Source organism: Stegostoma tigrinum, chromosome 31, assembly GCF_030684315.1.
Source record: "Stegostoma tigrinum isolate sSteTig4 chromosome 31, sSteTig4.hap1, whole genome shotgun sequence".
NCBI lineage: Eukaryota > Metazoa > Chordata > Chondrichthyes > Orectolobiformes > Stegostomatidae > Stegostoma > Stegostoma tigrinum.
Window position 1 is genome coordinate 7,266,873 of NC_081384.1, and position 21,100 is coordinate 7,287,972.

At 42.9% G+C, this 21,100-nt stretch overlaps 1 protein-coding gene across 4 annotated transcripts in view; it reads right to left on the minus strand.

Annotated features, from left to right (window-relative positions):
• The window catches only part of LOC125466287 (phosphatidylinositol 5-phosphate 4-kinase type-2 beta), a 111,792-nt gene that overhangs the window by 67,087 nt on the left and 23,605 nt on the right, over window positions 1-21,100 (minus strand). The window lies entirely within an intron of this gene.

Below are 21,100 nucleotides of genomic sequence, written 5' to 3' on the forward strand. Positions count from 1 at the left end.
AGATATTCATATCCACTGTTGTTTTTTCTGAAACAAGGTGAACTTAGATAGAAGTGTTCTGATGTCCCAACCTAACTGGGAAGAGTATGACAATAATTGCACCCCACTTTTCCACACGCTGTCATAAAATGGGCAAAATGCCACCAAGATAACTAATTGCTAATCAGAAAAAAATTCAGATCAGGTTCATCATGAACAAACAAAAATATTTATTGTAAAACAAAAAGAATTACTAATGTACTACTACGCATTTTAAAACACACACACACACACACAATCAATTATGACTAAGACAGCAAAAAGTCAGAGCCTTTCGATTTTTAAAAAGTCAGAGGGTTTGATACACATTATGGGCAAGAGAGAAAAAACTAAGATGACAAAATTTTGAAGATTGAAAGTACACATCTCAATGGAGGGTTAAATTGTTTCAATTTTTTTATTTCAGCAATGGCGACACTGTTGGCTGTCAAACAACAGTTGTTCTTCACTTTGACAGTTGAACTAGAAGACCTTTCATCGTTAGGATATTTTTATTCAAGGTTTCTGGTTTGCACCTACGTAAAGGGACAGACAGAGAGCAAGACAGCAAGAGGTGTTTGGTTGGCAGGCTGTGGATGTCTCTGGCTACACAGAACCTCCAGATTTTTAGCAAACTGCAGCCTTCCATCTCAGAATATTCCCTTTGCTGCTTTGAAAAGTAACATTGTCCTACATAGTTAAACTAATGCTTCACTTGATTTTTTTTTAAGTTGCAAAACCCTATGGTATTTGAGCAGTGCAAATTAACATTGCAGTTTGTAATCCTAAGAGCAAAACTGAGATTCCTTATACTGATCTTTCTATTCATCCCAATATTCCTCCAAGGTGCAGGAACACTACAACAAGTTTTCATACAGTGCCTTTATCATAAATCATTCAAAGGACTTTAGAGGGGTGTTATAAGACAGCATTTGATAGAGACACAGAAAGAGCAGTTGTAAATCCAGTGGCAGGATTAGTTCCAATATCAGTAACCTCTCAGGCCAGCATTGAGTGTGACCAGTTCCTCAATCAGTTGCAATTGATGGCCCTCATTATATGCCTGACAAGACTTCTAAAACAAGCTCACTACTTTGGAAGAGTTACGATAAAAAGTTAGCAAGATGGCAGAGGAACTGATATAAAAATATCTTCAAAACCTCCTTGAGAAGAACGCAATATCTCCACCAACCTTTGGGAGTATCTTGCCCAAGGCCACACAAAATAGGAGAAGCAGTATCCATGAGGATGCTAACCTTTTCAAGCATCTCCAAAAAGCCTGGAAAAGCCCTAGTGCAGGCCAAGGTAACTAGCAGAAGCAGTGTGCAAAAAAATTTTAAAAAAAACACAAGCATCCCACTCAACAACCTCATCAAACATCACTTCCTCCATCCGTGGAAGTGTGTAAAGCCAATTTTGGACTGTTTAGTCACTTCAGCACCCACGTCCTCAGTTTTGAGGGACCGCCCAGGGAGGAGAAAATTTTGGGCCATCTGCCCAATCTTTGACAAAGATGAAGGGTTTTGGGAATGTGTTAAAAGGAGAAAGGATAGGTGGAGAGGTTTAAGAGAGGCAATTCTAGAGCTTAGGGTCTATGCAACTAAAGGCATGGCAGTACAATTAAAATTAGAAGTGAGCAAGGTCAGAATTAGAGGAAGGTTTGAGGAAACAGAGGAGGTTGGAGAAATAGAAAGGGGTGGCAGATGAACAGAGCATGTTGGAATAAGGTGATAGTCATCCAACACCCTGTTGCCTAAGTTCACAGAAGGAAGAATTCTGGAGGCTAGCCAGGGTGAGTTGGGCTTGTCTAGTGTGGAGGAACAAAGGAATGCATGATGGTTTCAGGAGCTGATAAAGCAGAGACAGGTAATATAACAGCAGCGCAAGCAGACCAGCTTTGTTGCAGTAAAATATGGCCCAAAGTTCATCTCGGTGTCAAGTATGAAATTAAGGTTCTAAACAGTCTGGATAAGACTCAGTCAATTGCCAGGGAGACAAACAATCAGTTGGTAGAGAACAGGGTTAATAGCCTGTTTAATTTTGGTTAACCAAACTGAATGGTTTCAGCCTTCTCAATATTTAACTTGAAGAAATTTCTGCTCATCCAGTTTTGGATGTTGGACACACACAGTCTAACAGTACAGAGACACATGTTGCTGAGACAGTGCTGGGTATTGTCAGTGATCTCTGTGTGATTAACTGTGTGTAAATAAAGGTGCGTTTTGGAGTGCTTCTATTGTGTGGTAGTGTTCCTATCTCTGAACTAGGTGGCCTGGGTTCAAGTGCCCCCTGTTTCAGTGGTGTGCAATAATATCTCTGACCAGAGTGATTAGAAAATACCTACAATGTAAACAAGCAGTGTGTTTACATACTGTATGTAGCGGGGAGAATGGAAGGGACCAGGGTGGAATCCTTGGGAAACACTAAGGGCAAAAGGAGCAGGAGAAGAAGCTGGTGTAAGTTGCTCTCTGGTTGTGATTAGGTAGGTAGGTAAGAACAGAACCATGTGAGTATTGTCCCACCCAACTGGACATATTGGGAGATGTGGAAGCCGATGGTATGGTCATCATGCAAAGGCTGTAAACAAGTTCATACACAAGCACCTCAGCTACACAACCATGGATACAACAGTTTCACCGTCAGTCACTGGAACAATGATATTTGCTTAACTGACAGCTAAATATTAGTTCAGTTTTAGCAAGTTCGCAATCTAATCTGATTGTGATGTGGGGAGGTATAGAGAACTTATTTTTATTATCATTCTTTCATTGAATGTAGGCATCGCTGTGTGAGGCAGCATATATGACTCGTCCCCAGTTATCCTTGAAAGGTGGGAGTGCGCTGGTTCTTGAACCGCTGCAGCCCACATGATGTAGGTAGACCCACAAAGCCGTTAGGGAGGGTTTTCCAGGATTTCGACCCAGTGACACTGAAGGAACGGCAATATATTTCTATTTCAGGATGGTGAATGGCTTGGAGGGGAAATTGCAGGCAGTGGCCCTCCGCTCCAACCCCAACCTCACCATCAAACCCGCAGACAAGGGTGGCGCAGTGGTAGTATGGCGCACTGACCTCTACATCGCCGAAGCCAGACGCCAACTCTCCGACACCACCTCCTACCGCCCCCTCGATCATGACCCCACACCCGAGCACCAAACCATCATCTCCAACACCATTCACGACCTCATCACCACAGGGGACCTCCCACCCACAGCCTCCAACCTCACTGTTCCCCAACCCCGCACGGCCCGTTTCTATCTCCTTCCCAAAATCCACAAACCTGCCTGCCCTGGTCGACCCATCGTCTCAGCCTGCTCCTGCCCCACCGAACTCATCTCCACCTATCTGGACTCCATTTTCTCCCCTTTGGTCCAGGAACTCCCCACCTACGTCCGTGACACCACCCACGCCCTCCACCTCCTCCAGGACTTCCAATTCCCTGGCCCCCAACACCTCATATTCACCATGGACGTCCAGTCCCTGTACACCTGCATTTCGCATGGAGATGGCCTTAAGGCCCTCCGCTTCTTCCTATCCCGCAGGCCCGACCAGTCCCCCTCCACCGACACTCTCATCCGCCTAGCTGAACTCGTCCTCACACTCAACAACTTCTCTTTTGACTCCTCCCACTTCCTACAGACTAAGGGGGTGGCCATGGGCACCCACATGGGCCCCAGCTATGCCTGCCTCTTTGTAGGTTACGTGGAACAGTCCCTCTTCCGCACCTACACTGGCCCCAAACCCCACCTCTTCCTCCGGTACATTGATGACTGTATCGGCGCCGCCTCTTGCTCCCCAGAGGAGCTCGAACAGTTCATCCAATTCACCAACACCTTCCAGCCCAACCTTCAGTTCACCTGGGCCATCTCCATCACATCCATCACCTTCCTGGCCCTCTCAGTCTCCATCTCAGGCAACCAGCTTGTAACTGATGTCCATTTCAAGCCCACCGACTCCCACAGCTACCTAGAATACACCTCCTCCCACCCACCCTCCTGCAAAAATTCCATCCCCTATTCCCAATTCCTCCGCCTCCGCCACATCTGCTCCCACGAATGACATTCCACTCCCGCACATCCCAGATGTCCAAGTTCTTTAAGAACCGCAACTTTCCCCCCACAGTGATCGAGAACGCCCTTGACCGTGTCTCCCGTATTTCCCGCAACACATCCCTCACACCCCGCCCCCGCCACAACCGCCCCAAGAGGATCCCCCTCGTTCTCACACACCACCCTACCAACCTCCGGATACAACGCATTATCCTCCGACACTTCCGCCATTTACAATCCAACCCCACCACCCAAGACATTTTTCCATCCCCTCCCCTGTCCGCTTTCCGGAGAGACCACTCTCTCCGTGACTCCCTTGTTCGCTCCACACTGCCCTCCAACCCCACCACACCCGGCACCTTCCCCTGCAACTGCAGGAAATGCTACACCTGTCCCCACACCTCCTCCCTCACCCCCATCCCAGGCCCCAAGATGACATTCCACATTAAGCAGAGGTTCACCTGCACATCTGCCAATGTGGTATACTGCATCCACTGTACCCGGTGCGGCTTCCTCTACATTGGGGAAACCAAGCGGAGGCTTGGGGACCGCTTTGCAGAACACCTCCGCTCAGTTCGCAACAAACAACTGCACCTCCCAGTCGCAAACCATTTCCACTCCCCCTCCCATTCTCTAGATGTCATGTCCATCATGGGCCTCCTGCAGTGCCACAATGATGCCACCCGAAGGTTGCAGGAACAGCAACTCATATTCCGCCTGGGAACCCTGCAGCCATATGGTATCAATGTGGACTTCACCAGTTTCAAAATCTCCTCTTCCCCTACTGCATCCCTAAACCAGCCTAGTTCGTCCCCTCCCCCCACTGCACCACACAACCAGTCCAACCTGTCTCTGCCCCCCTAACCGGTTCTTCCTCTCACCCATCCCTTCCTCCCACCCCAAGCCGCACCCCCAGCTACCTACTAACCCCATCCCACCTCCTTGACCTGTCCGTCTTCCCTGGACTGACCTATCCCCTCCCTACCTCCCCACCTACACTCTCTCCACCTATCTTCTTTACTCTCCATCTTCAGTCCGCCTCCCCCTCTCTCCCTATTTATTCCAGTTCCCTCACCCCATCCCCCTCTCTGAAGGGTCTAGGCCCGAAATGTCAGCTTTTGTGCTCCTGAGATGCTGCTTGGCCTGCTGTGTTCATCCAGCCTCACATTTTATTATCTTGGAATTCTCCAGCATCTGCAGTTCCCATTATCTCTGGTACTCCCATCCATCTGCTTCCTTGACTTTCTACATGGTGGTGGTTGTGGGTTTGGCAGGTACTGTTTAAGGAGCCTTGGTGGATTTCTTCAGTACAACACATTCAAAAACCATTGCAGCCTGTTCTATCCAGTCACTGTATCGATATTGGGCCTCTGCAAGCATGAGGGTAAGGTCAAGATTGGATAGAACAGTGATGCTTTGCTAAGGCAGTCATCACTTGCTCCTCGGACTCAAACACAATTAATGATTGCTTTCGAAAGAAGGTACTGAGCACCCAATGATCTGTGCTGCAGAATAGAGTGATTGTCTTTATAAAGCAAGAAATAAGCAATACAAGCTTTTTACCATAATCAACTCTAACTGTGTAAACCACAGGAACCATAAACTTACACTGTGTACGTTGATTTTACTGCTTTCACAACAATTTGCTCTTGGCTGTTTGTTCAGATGTCTCACATTGCATCCTTTAACAAAAATTCCACTCTCAGATGACAGATCAGTAGATTAACTAACCCATTCATTCACTTCAGTTGCATGAAATATTTGGTTCTCAAGTGTCACTTAGAATCATTGAAATAACAAATCGGTCATTCACCTTCATGCAGCTGTGTCAGTGTATAATGAGGGACACTGTACATAGTCCAGGTGGAGATGAGAGATGGGAAAACAGCCAACTCAGTTGGTTGAAAAGCTAGCATGTGGTTCAGAACAACATAAATAGCGAAGAGTTCGACCATCATTCCAGCTAATTAGACTTTGGGCCTGTTTACCTTGTCCTGTCCCAGAATAAAGTAAAGACATATGCTATGGTTTGGTAATCCTTGAATTATCAAGGATGCTACTTGGTAAAGGATTCGACATAAAAAAAGGCAAAAAGGCAAAACAATAAAACAAATTTCATTCCACACCAAACAAAAGTGCCCTTATTTAATCAACTTAATTTTAAATGAGTAAAATCATGAGTGATTGCAAACAGAATCTCAGACCAAATTCCACTTTTTAAACTTGATTTAAACAATTTGCTTTTGAACACATTGAGCACTGATCATCAAACTTCAATGCTATTTTCAACAATTTAAGAAATCGTTGAAGTACCAGCCATCATTTAAACTGTCTGATGACCTCATATGCAAAATTTGTTAAACTAACAATACCATCAATAACCACAACCATATCAAATGATTCGGGGAGTGTTCATTAGATGGAAAATAGCAAATGCAAGTAGTAGATTTATTCAAAAAGGGAGACAGAAGGAAATTAGAGGCCCTTTAGCATATCATCTGTCAAAGGGAAGATGATAGAAGTGGTTATTCAAGATGCTTTAGCAGGACATTTGGAAATATTTGAGGCAGTCAGGAGGAGTCAAGATGGTTTTATGTAAGGGCTAATGGGAACTGCAGATGCTGGAGAATCCAAGATAATAAAATGTGAGGCTGGATGAACACAGCAGGCCCAGCAGCATCTCAGGAGCACAAAGGCTGACGTCTCAGGCCTAGACCCTTCAGAGATGGGGATGGGGTGAGGGCTCTGGAATAAATGGGGGGGGGGGGGGGGGAGGCGGACCGAAGATGGAGAGAAAAGAAGATCGGTGGAGAGGAGAGTATAGGTGGGGAGGTAGGGAGGGGATAGGTCAGTACAGGGAAGACGGACAGGTCAAGGAGGTGGGATGAGGTTAGTAGGTAGGAGATGGAGGTGCGGCTTGGGGTGGGAGGAAGGATGGGTGAGAGGAAGAACAGGTTGGGGAGGCAGAGACAAGTTGGACTGGTTTTGGGATGCAGTGGGTAGAGGGGAAGAGCTGGGCTGGTTGTGTGGTGCAGTGGGGGGAGGGGACGAACTGGACTGGTTTTGGGATGCGGTGGGGGAAGAGGAGATTTTGAAGCTGGTGAAGTCCACATTGATACCATTGGGCTGCAGGGTTCCCAAGCAGAATATGAGTTGCTATTCCTGCAATCTTCGGGTGGCATCATTGTGGCACTGCAGGAGGCCCATGATGGACATGTCATCTAAAGAATGGGAGGGGGAGTGGATGTAAGGGCTATCATGTTTCACCAATTTCTTGGAGTTCTTTGAGGAAGTAACTTGCACTCAAAATAAAAGGGAAGCACTACATTTAGATAGAACATAGAAAACTAGGGCACAGTACAGACCCTTCCGCCCTCGATGTTACGCCAACCTGTGAAACAAAACAAAAGCCCATCTAACCTACACTATTCCATTATTATACATATGTTTATCCAATGACCATTTAAATGCCCTTAACCTTGACGATTTCCAAAAGGCAACATTTGCATGGATTCGGATAGAGGGATCAAAGATGTGGTTGCTAAAATTTGCTCATGACAAATTTAGATAGGAAAGTAATTTATTAAAAGGGCATAAAAATTATAAATGGGTAAACAGAATAGGAAAATACCTGGAAAATGGAGCATAAGCTGAGAAAATGTGAAATTATCCATTTTGGTAGTAATAATAAAAAAACCACAACTAAATGGCAAGAGATTATAGACTCAGATGCTGAGGAATCAGTGTCCTTCGGCATGAATTTCAAATTCAGATACAACAAATAATGAGGAACGCTATCACCTCGTACGAGGAGACTTAAACTTGCTTCAGTTATACAGAGCATTGTTAAAACCACTTCTGCAGTACAGTATACAGCACTGGTCTACACATTTAAAGAAAGATGTAAATGCAGTGGAAGCAGTTCAGAGGTTTACTGGACAGAATGGGGGAGGGGCAGACTGACAGGACACTGTCCTGTGAGGCAAGGTTGAACAGGACAGATTCATATCTGCTTGAGTATAAGACCTAGACCTAACTTGATCGAAACAAATCCTGAGGGATCTTGATGAGGTACATGTGGAAAGCATGTTTCCTTTTGTAGAAGAATCTAGATTTATGGGTCATTTATAAAAATAAGGCATCATCCATTCAGAACAGAAGCGAGGGACTTTTCTCCCCCCTCAGGGATCCTGTATCTTTGGAACTTTGCTCCTCAAAAAGCTGCAAAAAGGAGAATTGTCATCTTTTTAAGGCAGAGTTCGATAGATTTAAGGTAAGCAAGAAGTGAGGTTGTTGACTTGCTCGGTCTCATTCAGACGTTTTGTCACCATGCTATACAAACCCAGACGGATCAAAGCCAAAAATGACACTACTCACCATAATGGACCAGACAGTATAAATTCCAAGCGGAGTGGAATGACATTGCTTCATCTGAGGCTCCACTGATGACGTCACCTAACATGGTGACGAAACACTTGAACAAGAACAAGCCAGTTCAGCGAACAAATCAACAACCTCACGCCACAACCCAAACTACAGATCTTTCCAAAACTTTAAATAAGCAAGAAGGTCAATGATTATTAGAAGAAGCAGAATGCGGAATAAATCAGATTGGCCACGATCTTATTGAATGAAGGACAGATTCGAGTGGACAAGTAGCTGACTTCTGCTCCTAATTCATACATTTGCACTTTCAACCAGAATGACTACCACTGTCACAATCTACTTGGCGGTTCTAAACTGTACATCACGTGAAGTCTTTTGGTGTTTACAAGCATGTGGCCAGAATTGGAGGGTTTGAGCTATTAGGAGAGGCTGAATAAGCTATTTTTTTTTTCCTCCTATAGTGTTGGATGCTGAGAGTTGACTTCATAGAGGTTCATGGTATCATGAGGAGCATGGATAGGGTGAATAACCAAGGTCTTTTTCCCAGTGTAGAGGAGTCCAAAACTAGATGGCTTAAGTTTAAAGGTGAGAGGGGAAAGTTTTTTTTCCCCCTCTATCTATTTATGGGATGTGGGCATTGCTGGCTGGTCAGCATTTATTGCCCATCGGTGCCACTGGGGCACAGTGGTTAGCACTGCCACCTCACAGCGTCAGAGACCTGGGTTCAATTCCACCCTCGGACGACTGTGCGTGTCGAGGCTGCACATTCTCCCGTGTCTGCGTGGATTTCCTTCGGGTGCTCCAGTTTCCTCCCAGAGTTCAAAGATGTGCAGGCCAGGTGGATTGGCCATGCTAAATTGCCCATAGGGTTCGATTAAGTGTGTTATTTGGGGGTGGGGGGGGTGGGTGTTGATCTGGGTGGGATGCTCTGAGGTTCACTGTGGACCTGTTGGGCCAAAGGGCCAGTTCTACACCGTAGGGATTCTATGATTCCTAGCTGCCCTTGCCATAAATACCAAGGAGTAATATTCACAAAATAGTTTGTTGCAAAAATTCCCCAAGGTTGAAATGTCCAAATGACTGACTGGCTCACCATAAGTTTAATTTGTTTCATGTTGTTTAAAATTTCAGTTGTCTGTGGGAAAAAAATAATTAAAGGGCAACTGAGTCGCACAAGACTGAAGGATCAGTCTGACAGATAATATATAACATACAAACTAGACATGGCCTTATGTTTTCGTTACAACAGTGACGACACTTCAAAAAAAATCTAATTGATTCCAGAGATAATGGGAACTGCAGATGCTGGAGAATCCGAGATAACAAAGTGTGGGGCTGGATGAACACAGCAGGCCAAGCAGCATCTCACGAGCACAAAAGCTGGCGTTTCGGGCCTAGACCCTTCATCAGAAAAAGACCCTTTTTCTGATGAAGGGTCTAGGTCCGAAACGCCAGCTTTTGTGCTCCTAAGATGCTGGTTGGCCTGCTGTGTTCATCCAGCCCCACACTTTTATCTTTAATTGATTCCAGGGAGCTGTGGGACACCATGAAGAGGTGCTTTATAAATTTAAATCTTTACGTTCTAAAGCAGTTTAAAAGGTAAAAAGAGCATTGAGAAAAGCACAAATAAAATGAAGCAGTGTTAACTGTATAGTATTTAAGACATTTAAATAAAACACTTAATTTAAATTGATCATTTCTTTATTTCTCTGATGTAGCATGTCAGTAAACCCAGCTGTACTGATTTAACAACTGCGTCTGTCAATCTCAAGGGGGTTATGTTCTAAAGACACATGCCTGTACATAGACACTGAAAATATCTGTGCACGTATAAAACAGGTGGACTTCAGAATGTCAATAAAGGTGATTTACCATAACACTGGTTGAACATCTTAAAATAAACAAACAGGGTTTGCACATTCACCCTTGCACAAACACAAACTCCAATTCAGGGGAACTAATTAAACAAAAGGCTCATGAAACAATTATCTAACTGATCCAAGCTATTGCAAGCCTCAATTTAGGATTTCACTGGCATTACAACCAGGAGTAGCTTATAGCTGTGATTCTTACAGTGTCAGAGGGCACAGGACACAGTCACTGGTGTAGTTTTCAATCATAGCCTAATTTAACACATACACCTTTTCTGATGGTGCCAATACACATTGAAGGCATCAGTGAACTTATGCCAGTTACAGTTCCCCTCCTATACTTCACATATCTGTGTTACTTAAGCTGCAAGTGTTACTGGCAGGTTAGCATCCAGTGGTGGATACCACAAAGCAGCCAAATCCCCCCTCATCCAATGTCCACACACACACATAGTAATGCCCAGTGAACAAAGATCAATTGGCTCAATAGTGAAGCCTTTTGCTTTCAAAATTCCCCAGAGTAGATGAGGCTATTTCTCTGTATCTTCGCCAGCCTTACAATATACTAAAAGAGTAGGCCCCCTTAAGTCTGGTCCCCTATTTAATAAGATCATCACCTACCTAATTACTCCACAATCCCACCTACACCCAAAAAAACCTTTCAACCCTTAGTGATTGTAATGAGGTTAGCCAGGTGGACCTCATAAAATGAGTTCCCTGATTGGGCCAGATTAATAGCCCTAATTAGGGAGCCTTGGTTGACAGACATAAACAGAACTGTCAGGGGTTCTGTTCACTCTGGAGAGTTGGCTCTGAGGAAGCTGGACCTGTGTCAAGTACTATGCACGTGTAAATAAAGGGTAACTTGATGGAGAGATACCAGCTTCTGTGGAGTTACTTCTTCCCTCTTGCTACCTATCTACCCCTGCCTTAAAAAAGAATTCAAAGACTCTGCTTTTACTGAGTTTCGAGGAAGTGTATTCCAAAAACTCAAGTCCCTCAGAGGAGGAAAAAAAATTCTCTCATTTTAGAATTAAATGGGCAATCCTTATTTATTAAGGAGTTCTATATTCCCCACAACAGGAAGTATCCTTGATAATAAAGTGTGAAGCTGAATGAACACAGCAAGCCAAGCAGCATCTCAGGAGCATGAAGTATCCTTGCCACCTTTGCCCTATCATGGCCCCAGAGGATCTTACAAATTTCAATCAAGTTTTCCCCCCTCTTAATCTTCTCAACTCCAGCAGATACCAGTCTAACCTATCCAACTGTGAGATATTTATACTGCTCGAACTCTGGCCTCTTGCGCATTCTTAATTTTAATCCCACTAATCTTGGTGGCCATGCTTTCAGAGGCTGTTAAAGCTATTCATTAAGCTACATAATCACACAGTATGTTAAGTGGTCAAAAATTAAAAGCCACAATCACTGGCTAATTTTCAATAAAGTTTGTCAAAACCTTCCTAGTTACTGAACACACCAACAGTAATCAGTTACAGCAACCATTTACCAAGCTAGAACACTGCCCACAGACTACAGTTCTAATTAAGACTAAAAGCCTCCCAGAATCGATACAAATATTATGAAGTGGGTATCCTGTGGCACAGTGGTAGTGTCCTTACCTCGGAGCCAGAAGATCTGGGTTCAAGCCCCCTGCCAAAGAGACGCATCATACGTGACAATGGTACAAAAGGTGTAATGATTTCTATCAAATTCTCGTTCCCTCCCTCTACTCCTGAACTACCTCGCTGGCAACCATTCTAATGAGGTCTGGCAACTACCAGGAGCTTGCACAATTCATCATTCTGCATATGGTGATACAAGCAATGTCTGCAGATTATTCCACGACAGTAGGAAGGTGGCAATATCCATTTTTGCTCTCCCGACACAATGTGCACTTTCTTCCAATAGTCAATGGATAGTGATTGGAGCTCTCAAAGGATTTTCTGTTTTTCGCTGCATTGCTCCATGCTTTTGAAGGCAACCATTTCACTTTTCAAACAGTTGGTAAATCTCAAGAATTCCTTGCAGATTCCAGTGAAAGGCAACATTATAATCTTGGGAATCACCCCCCGCAACTGTGTCTTTATCTTCTCTCCCCAACCAAAACTAATTTTCTTAGATCTCAATTGGGTTTTACAGTCAACATGTTAAAGTAACATTACTGCTTCAAAGATAAAAAAAGTTTAAAACCCACTTCAGAGATTGACCACAAAATATAAGCCTGGCATTCCACAGCAAACCTCAGGGAGTACTTTGGAGGTACAACAAATTTTGTTTTAACTGGCACCTTATCAATCAGTTCTTGGTAAATCGGCAAAAACAATACACCCCAAATCACTAATGTCTTTTAGGGAAGATAACTGCCATCCTTACCTGGTCTGGCCTACATGTGATTCCAAACTGACAGCAATGTAGTTGACTCTGAACTACCCTCTGGGCAATTAGGAATGGGCAATAAATGCTGGCCTAACTAGTGACATCCACTTCCTGTGAATGAATAAAAAAAAGTTTTAAAACTGCAACCTACCATGATGTCCAAGTACTTACGCTGTAAATAAAGCATAACAGTGATGTGTACAGTCCCAGCATTATGTTTCTATTACCTACAGTGTGTTGTTACATTGATTATAGGAGGTGTTCGTGCTTTTGTTTTTACATAGAACTTTGAAGAATTGGAGGTCTTCAAACTTTACTTGATCAGGGTTTATTGTGTTATATGTACCTCTTGATTATCTAGAATATTTGAACCAACGCATTCCTGGCCCTGTAGGTGTCACTTAATAAAAGGTATGCACTACTATCTTTCCTGTGAATTATTCAAGTGAGATTTGATGATTCCTCCCAGATGGATGTAAGAGATCCAATGACATTATTTCAAAGAATGGGGTGGGGGGGGGTGGGGCAGTGGGGCATTACCCCTAGTAATCCTGGCTAATGTGTCTCTCAATCTCTATCACAGGATCAGACTATCTGCTTGCTCTTGCACTGCTGTTTACAGGAACTTGCTGAGCACAATGCCGGCTGCGTGTTTCCTACATCATAACCAGTGACTAGGCTTCAGAAGTACTTAATAGGCTGTAAATCGCAGAGGCTCCAAAAAAGGTGCTACAAAACTGCAGCAACTCTGCACGAACACTGTCTCACCTGTTGAGTGTTTCCAGCATTTGTTTTTATTACAGCAATAAATCTGAAGTGGCAGAAGCAGATTCATCACACTATTAGCTCAAAGTATTTCTCACAGCATTCGCTCAGAGTATCATCAAGCTTTTATATTTGCCTACCATTGTTCCATTTTTTAACTTTAACTACTTTATTTCTCACATATGACCATTCTGTGCCTGATTTATCTTAAATGAGCTAACCTATAATCTGTATTTGACTTCTTTTACTCCCCCACCATTTTCCACTCAGACTCCAATAACCTAACCTAGATGAGACAGCAATTTAAAAAGTATTTTTGACAACATTTCTCCATCAAAATGCCAACATGTCTGCTCTTTGTAAGGATGTCGCCTGACCTCTTTAGCATTTCAAACATTTACTGCTCTTTTTAATATAAAAAATGTTGCAACAGGCTTAATCACAGCACCAAAACACCAGATTTCAAATAAGTTGAAAGCCAGGTGAAAGCTGGAAGAGTTGAAACTGAACATGATTCGATTCCATAATCACACCAATGTGTTTAATGCTTTAAGCAGGAAGGGATGAGGAAAAAAAACAGAAATTAGTTTTTGACAGTCCATTCTGTAAAAATGGCCTCTGACAAACTCGACAGTTACGACTCAACCAGTTACATACAAACACGTTCTATTCAAAAAGCTTTATGCAATCTCAGTTGGATCGGACTAGATGATTACAAAATCAAAGATCCTACCTCAATACACTGTAAATCACTCTGACTATAAGTTTTCCCTAGTCTCTATGGTCCTGACTTCAAAGATTATGAAGTCATTAGTCATAAAATGATGCTACATTTTAGACTGTAGAGAATTGCAAAAAAAAATAAAAAACCACACAAGTCTCGAGTTCAATTTTTCAGGAAACAAAAAAAAGTTCATTATAAAACTCTGAATTTTAACAGATTATAAACAAAACTATATACGTCAGCATCAAGATGAAGTTCTGTTTGTAAGGCTGTGTTACAGCACTTTCCCAACTCATACCATCCAACCAGCTGAATTAATGCAAAATGCTGCTGACCCTTGTACCCTAACTCTCTCAATTCTGTTCACCCATTACTCCTGTGCTTCTTGACCTATGCTGGTTCTCACTCTTAACATTACTTCAATTTAAACTGCTTATCGCTGTTTTCAAACCTGTCAACAATCAGGGCTGTCCACATCATTAATTGTTTCAACATGCTATATTCTGGCTTTGCAGACATCCTTTGTTTTAATCACTCCAAGATTGACAGCCATGCCTCAACTGGAAATTCCCTCCCTAATCTTGTCTACTTCTGTATTTGTTTCTTCTTTTTTTTTCTGCATAACCCCGCAGCTTTCCTCCTTCAAATCAAAATCCTGAAACTCCCTTCCAATAGCCTACCTATAGCCAATGACTTCAGCAGTTCAAGGAGGCAGCTCACCACCACTTTCTCAAGTAGAACTTGGAAATGGTAATAACTGCTGGTTTAGACAGTGATGCCTACACCCCTGAATGAACAACAAAACAAGGTATTTCTACAATTTCCTCAGGAAGGGTACGGTTGAATCGATATCCACCTCCCCTTCAGGCAGTGGCATTCAAAATCCTAAACACTCCATGGGTCATCTGTTTTTCCTTTGCCATTCACCTTAAATCTTTGTCCTCTATTTATCAATCTCTGAGCCACCGGAAATAGTTTATCTTTAGCTTATTCATCCTGAAGAAGCAAACCAATCTTTTCAACTCTCACTTCCTTCTTTTGAAGGCAAGGAATCGAATGAGGAAACCATGTCCCATACAGAGATACAAGAGGAAATCAAGACAGTCATAATGTAGTTCTTCTACCACACGTCATTTGCAGCCGATTTAGATATTCATTTTAATATGAACATATTAATTAGGAGCAGGAATAGGCCATTTGGCTCCCCAAGCTTGCTCTGCCATTGATGTGAATATGGCATCAACTTCACTTTCCTGTCTACTGACAAAATTCTGACCCTTTTGGTTGTCAAGAGTCAATCTACCTCTGACTAACATGTAATCAATTACCTTGCCTATCTGGGAAGAGGGCTCTACAACCTCCTAAATCAGAAAACCTGCACCCTCATTTCTGTCTTAAATGGGAATCCTCTTATTTTTAAATGGTATCTCCTAGTTCTAGTCTCTCCCCCAGTGGGAGAAATATCCCTTCAGCACCCACCCTGACAAGTCTCCTCAGGAGCTCGTGTGTTTCAGTACAATCATTTTGTAGCAGATTGGCTCAATGCAGGCAGAATGACTCAGAACAGAATGAGAGAAAAAGATGAGGTGTAACCAGCTGTGAGAGGGACGGGAAGTGATCAGTGCATATAAAACAGTTCCCCAAATTTGGATGGGCAGAAATAAAAGAGTCTACACGTAATATTACATCCAATCTCACCATTTCAGCACCCACATTTCTCCAGATACCAGAGTACTTTTCATCGATGCAGATGATTTTTCTTTGTATACGTACATAGTTCATCTGAGATTTTAACAGTTAATTAATAATCACAGATCATGAAGAAATTGTTTTAATAGGGACGTAATGATGTGAGTTGCAACATAATGTGATACAGTGGGATGAAAAGATGCATGATAGTTTTTAAGAACACTTATAGAACCTGAAAAAATGTGATCGCCCTTTCATATAACCACAACACCTCCGTGCACTTATATTTAAAGCAATTCTTCAATTTGTGGGGGCTATTTTTCTATCTCTTCAGCTCACTGTGGTCAGGGTCCACCTCAAATTCAGTCACTGCTGCTAAACATTTCAAAATCTAATCTACTAAACTCAGATAAAGAACACTTGCTGCTGTAGTCTAAGTATACACCAGGGCCGAGTCCCTGGTGAGCCACACCTCAATTATTAATGTTAGGAACTTTAAAGCAGAAGAAGCTGTCATAATTGCAATTGCGAAGTATTTGCTTTGCATACAAATTGGTTTAGAACTGCATTTTAAATCTTGATGTGGGTGGCTGTTCTTAGGTTTTGCTACCTGTGTTGGCTCTGTACCACATTAAGTATGAGGCACAGATTAAACAGAGAAGCAAGGTTCATCAGTACATTGAGATCAATAGTTTTGAATTTAGAGTGCCATGGTAATTAGGCAGATCCCTGGAGGTGAAAATTTGTATCTACTGGAGCCAGTCTGTCTTACTTTCCCCAACATTTGATGCTGTCTCTGTCTGTCTCTCGATGTTGCTTTTCCTCCCCACAACCCCCCAAATGTTTAAATATACGTCAGCTTGGAGCAAAGGATGTGGGGAGATAGGGCGATTGTGGCTGATATGATGAAAATGGTGACTGCAGTGAGATGTTACACACAGTACCAAAACAATACATCCTTAAAAATTTTTTGTGCTGTGAAATTCTAGACATTAAGGACATGGGGGTTCAGGACAATTTCTACAGAATGCCTCACATGAAGCTCTGGGCAGTATGGATGACACTGCCATGTATCTGGATTCAAACTCTACTGGATTTGGACTAGAGAGAAGACTGATCATCAAGGCCATTTATTTCCCACATCATCTTTTCCTCCATTCTGTTCTCACACTGTGATTCAGCAGCATTTGTTCAGCAGTTGCCATGTTTGGTGCTGAGTCAAGAATTCAAAATCAAACAGCCCACAGAGTTTCCACTCAAGTGGCTGCCACGCCCATCTCTCAACCACATGAAATTTTCTCCACAATTACTGATGCAGGGATACAGATCTCCCAGCAGAAAAAGCAGCTGACCTTAGCAATTCATCTAAGTGACCGTGGACCCAGGCCATTAGCAGTATAGTGAATGGTGAAAGGCAAGGTCTGAACAGGGTACTGCAACAAATCCCAGTCCTGCCATCACTTGGCATCTGCATAGCAAGACTCCACAGTACACCAAAACCATTTGATGTCCTCCAGAAACAAGAATACAGGCTGATACCCCAAGTCCTCTCGCATAAAGGAAAACTGCAGCATGCCAACAGCAGAACAGGATCAACAAACCAGGTGCCCAGTTAAAATCAAAGTGGAAATCTTCCAGTCTTTACAGTTTGGACTTAACACAATGCAACAGCTTTATCCATCAGTTGAGAATTTTCCAAATCATGGTCTTGGGCATTAGGCCACAAGAGTTTCTTTTTTCTGTTAATTTGCCAATTCTTGAATTCTATTAGCCTGTAGGATTGCAAAGGGGTACCGTCAGCTGTGCACTAATTGATGTATCCTAAATCAAAATATTAAGATCTTGCTCAGAATTTACCCTACTATAACAGTCCATTTGCTTTAACTGATCAAGTACTATTTGTCACTATAGTGCCACTAAACCTACCAGGATATCCCCCCTCTCATATTTAAAAGGAAGTTTGATAAGCATGTGTTACTTGCACCAAATTGTGTTGTAGCAAGTTCCTTATTCTGAGTAACAACTTTCTCCTGAGTTACATACTGGAATTTATCAGTCACAACTGTACTTCTACGATCGTGTAGCTTTGGGGCTCCCAGCAAGGGACAGCACGTTTTGAGTCTTTCCCATTTAGAGGTGATGTAAAAAAAATTGGAAAATACAAAAAAAAAACTGCATCAAACCACTCAAGAAGCTATCAGATTGTTAATGAACGTCAAATCGTTCACTGATATCCTTCCTGAACAAAGCCTTACTGAGCTGGCTGCACTGACTCAGGTGCCCTCAGAAACAGTTCAGCAAACCAGCCCTCAGTTAGCTTTAAGCGATCACACAGTCGGTAACAGTTCAAGGTGGTGGTTCTCAGAGGAACCAGGATAGGCAATCGATTCTGGCCTTGCCAGCGCTGTCAAAATTCCAAGAATAAGCCAAATAAAACTATAAAAGTTGAAAAGGCATTGATTTAATCATTCTCTGACAGGCATCATGAGACTTTTGCATTAAGGAAGCCACGCTCAAAAAGGTTTTCATCACCCAAACGTGATATACAACAAGCCAATGACCATCTCCAACTCAACACGCAGATTAAACTAGTATCAGAGATAATGGGAACTGCAGATGCTGGAGATTCCAAGATAATAAAATGTGAGGCTGGATGAACACAGCAGGCCAAGCAGCATCTCAGGAGCACAAAAGCTCCTGAGATGCTGCTTGGCCTGCTGTGTTCATCCAGCCTCACATTTTATTAACGCAGATTAAACTCTTTGGTTACACGCATTAGGAGCTGGAATGGGCCACTTGGCTTTTGTATCTGCTTTACCATTCAGAAAGATCACGGTCCATCTGATTTCTCTACAGTCCCACCTCGCCCCCAATAATTCTTCACCCCACCATTACCTATCCTCCCCGTCTTAAAAACAAAATCATCAAAGCCTTTACTCTTCAAAAAGGTGGTGGAAGCAAAGTTCCAAAGATTCACGGCTATCTGAGAGGGGGGAAAAAAAAACAAACAAACAATTCACCTTAACTTGAGCTAAAATGGGGAGAGATGGTGGTATAGTGGCAAATGTCACTGGGCTGTAAAACAGAACTCCAGTTTAATGTTCTGGGGACATGGGTTTGAAATTCACTGGCCCTTCCTCAATGATGGCCTGGCAGCTGTGGTCCAAAGTTTTGTGGTGGAATTTTCAACTCTTCAGATGGGGCTGAGCTGAGGCACTTTCCTGGTCTTCTAACCTGTCCAAGTCACACGCAACTTTGCTGTTGGAGCTTCCAAAACTCCATGGCTGCCAATCCTCGGACAGAAACTCTGATACAGGAGGACATTAGATAATTATTTGACTGGAAACAATGTGCAGGCGTATGCAGAAAGGTCAGGAAGCTGGCGCTGTCAATATGTTCATTCAGACAGCCTGTGCAAACACAATGGGTCAACCAGCTTTCTTACTGTGCCAGGACAATTCTGTGAATCTGCAGAATCAAGAACCTGCCCACCATCCTTCAATTAGGGTAATAATTTGGAAGCTACCTCTCAGAAGATCACTGAGCCAGTCTCATTGCTGCCAACTAAGGGCGTGGACGCCTCCATTAGATCCCAGCATCAGATTCCCAAAATACCACTGGGAATCTAGCCCAATTACACCGCTCTTCCCTCCAGGGAGGATTCTTGACCTGCTAAGTATTTTCAGAATTTCGTCATGGATTATATCACCGATGAAACTAGTCTCAACAGAAGCTGGTTAGTTTGCTCTGTCACGATCACCTGGTCTTCAAGTCAGTGTAACTGAATTTTATTTGTCAATTAGAATTCTATAAATGGAAGTGTCACATTGGAACAGAGAATGAATGTCTTTCAGAAGACAGTGTTCAGGGATCTTACTGTAGTTATTCAGGAGGAGTATTTATGAATGGTGCATGGCACGGCAGTCACCAAAAAAGGAGAAGAATAAGCAATGGAAACACCCATCAAAAGTAAAAAGTAGTAATGCAATCAATACAGGTTTCACATTTCACACAGGAGGTGCTGAGTGTTACTTCAATCCATACTTTTTGCAACCATAAGGTGGCACTCTCAGTTAATCATCAAAAGATCCAGGAAGGGCACACATCCTCTGTATCACACTGCCAACCACCAACGCATCATGTGACACCAATGCCAACACTCAGCATGGGTCCAAAATAATTCTGTTCAATGTAACCCTGCTGTGTATTTTACTGACTTTTCTCATTTTTGTTGCGGTCACTAAAATGCCTTTTGATAATTCTTCTTCACCCATTAGTCAACTACTCCGTCACTAATCCTGCTGCTTCTGCCAAGTGCCTCACGACTGCCTTTTTCTGTCCGGTGTTAGACCTTCCAGTTCTCCCTCATCTCCTCGCAAGTTGTTTCCCTCTCCACAACAAATGACTACAACATTTCAATCTTATCTCATCTACTTTCTTCTAAGTTTTTACAATTGTCACTGACCCTTTGGTGTACTGGTTCCTGATCTTGACCTTTAAAGACTCTGCACAGACATCTCAACAGTGCCCAGTCACTGTTCCTCTCTTCTTGACGTCACCCACATTTTTGCATAATATAAAATGAGACTGGTCTCTCAAGTGGCTTTAGATGCTTTCAATCAGATTCAGTGATGCTTCCCTATTACATGCCACTCTGGTGCACTGCACTCTAAGCAGAGCTAAACCCATTGTTGCATTTCCTTTTCCACACTTCCATCTTCCACTGCCATTGATCCCAGGTATTTGAAATAACATTTTTTCCAGTTTTAATGCAAATTCAATTGGTTTAATTTGCATTGTGTTTAACAATGATGCTCAGTGGGTTTTCCTTACACCCAAATCACTTCAAATCAGTAAAATTCAGCAGAGTTATATTTACGGGCGTATCTGGAATGCACTGCCTGGTAGGGTGAGGAAACAAATCCAATTGTAGCTTTCCAGAGAATTAGAGGAACAGTTGAAAGTCAAAATACTGCAGGGATATGGGGAAAGAACAGCTATGTGAGATTAACTGAATTGCTCTTTGAAAGAGCCAGTACAGACTAGAGGGCCAAACAAACTTTTTCTGTGTTGTACCAGTCTAGGATTCAACGCTTTGCTGTGAAAATATTACACAGTGTAGAATATTTTTGTTTTGTCTCTATTCTGAAACATATTCAGGAACTCTGTCTGCCCAATTCTCTCCTCAGTGCCAAAGGTGTTGTCTCATACTGGAGTAT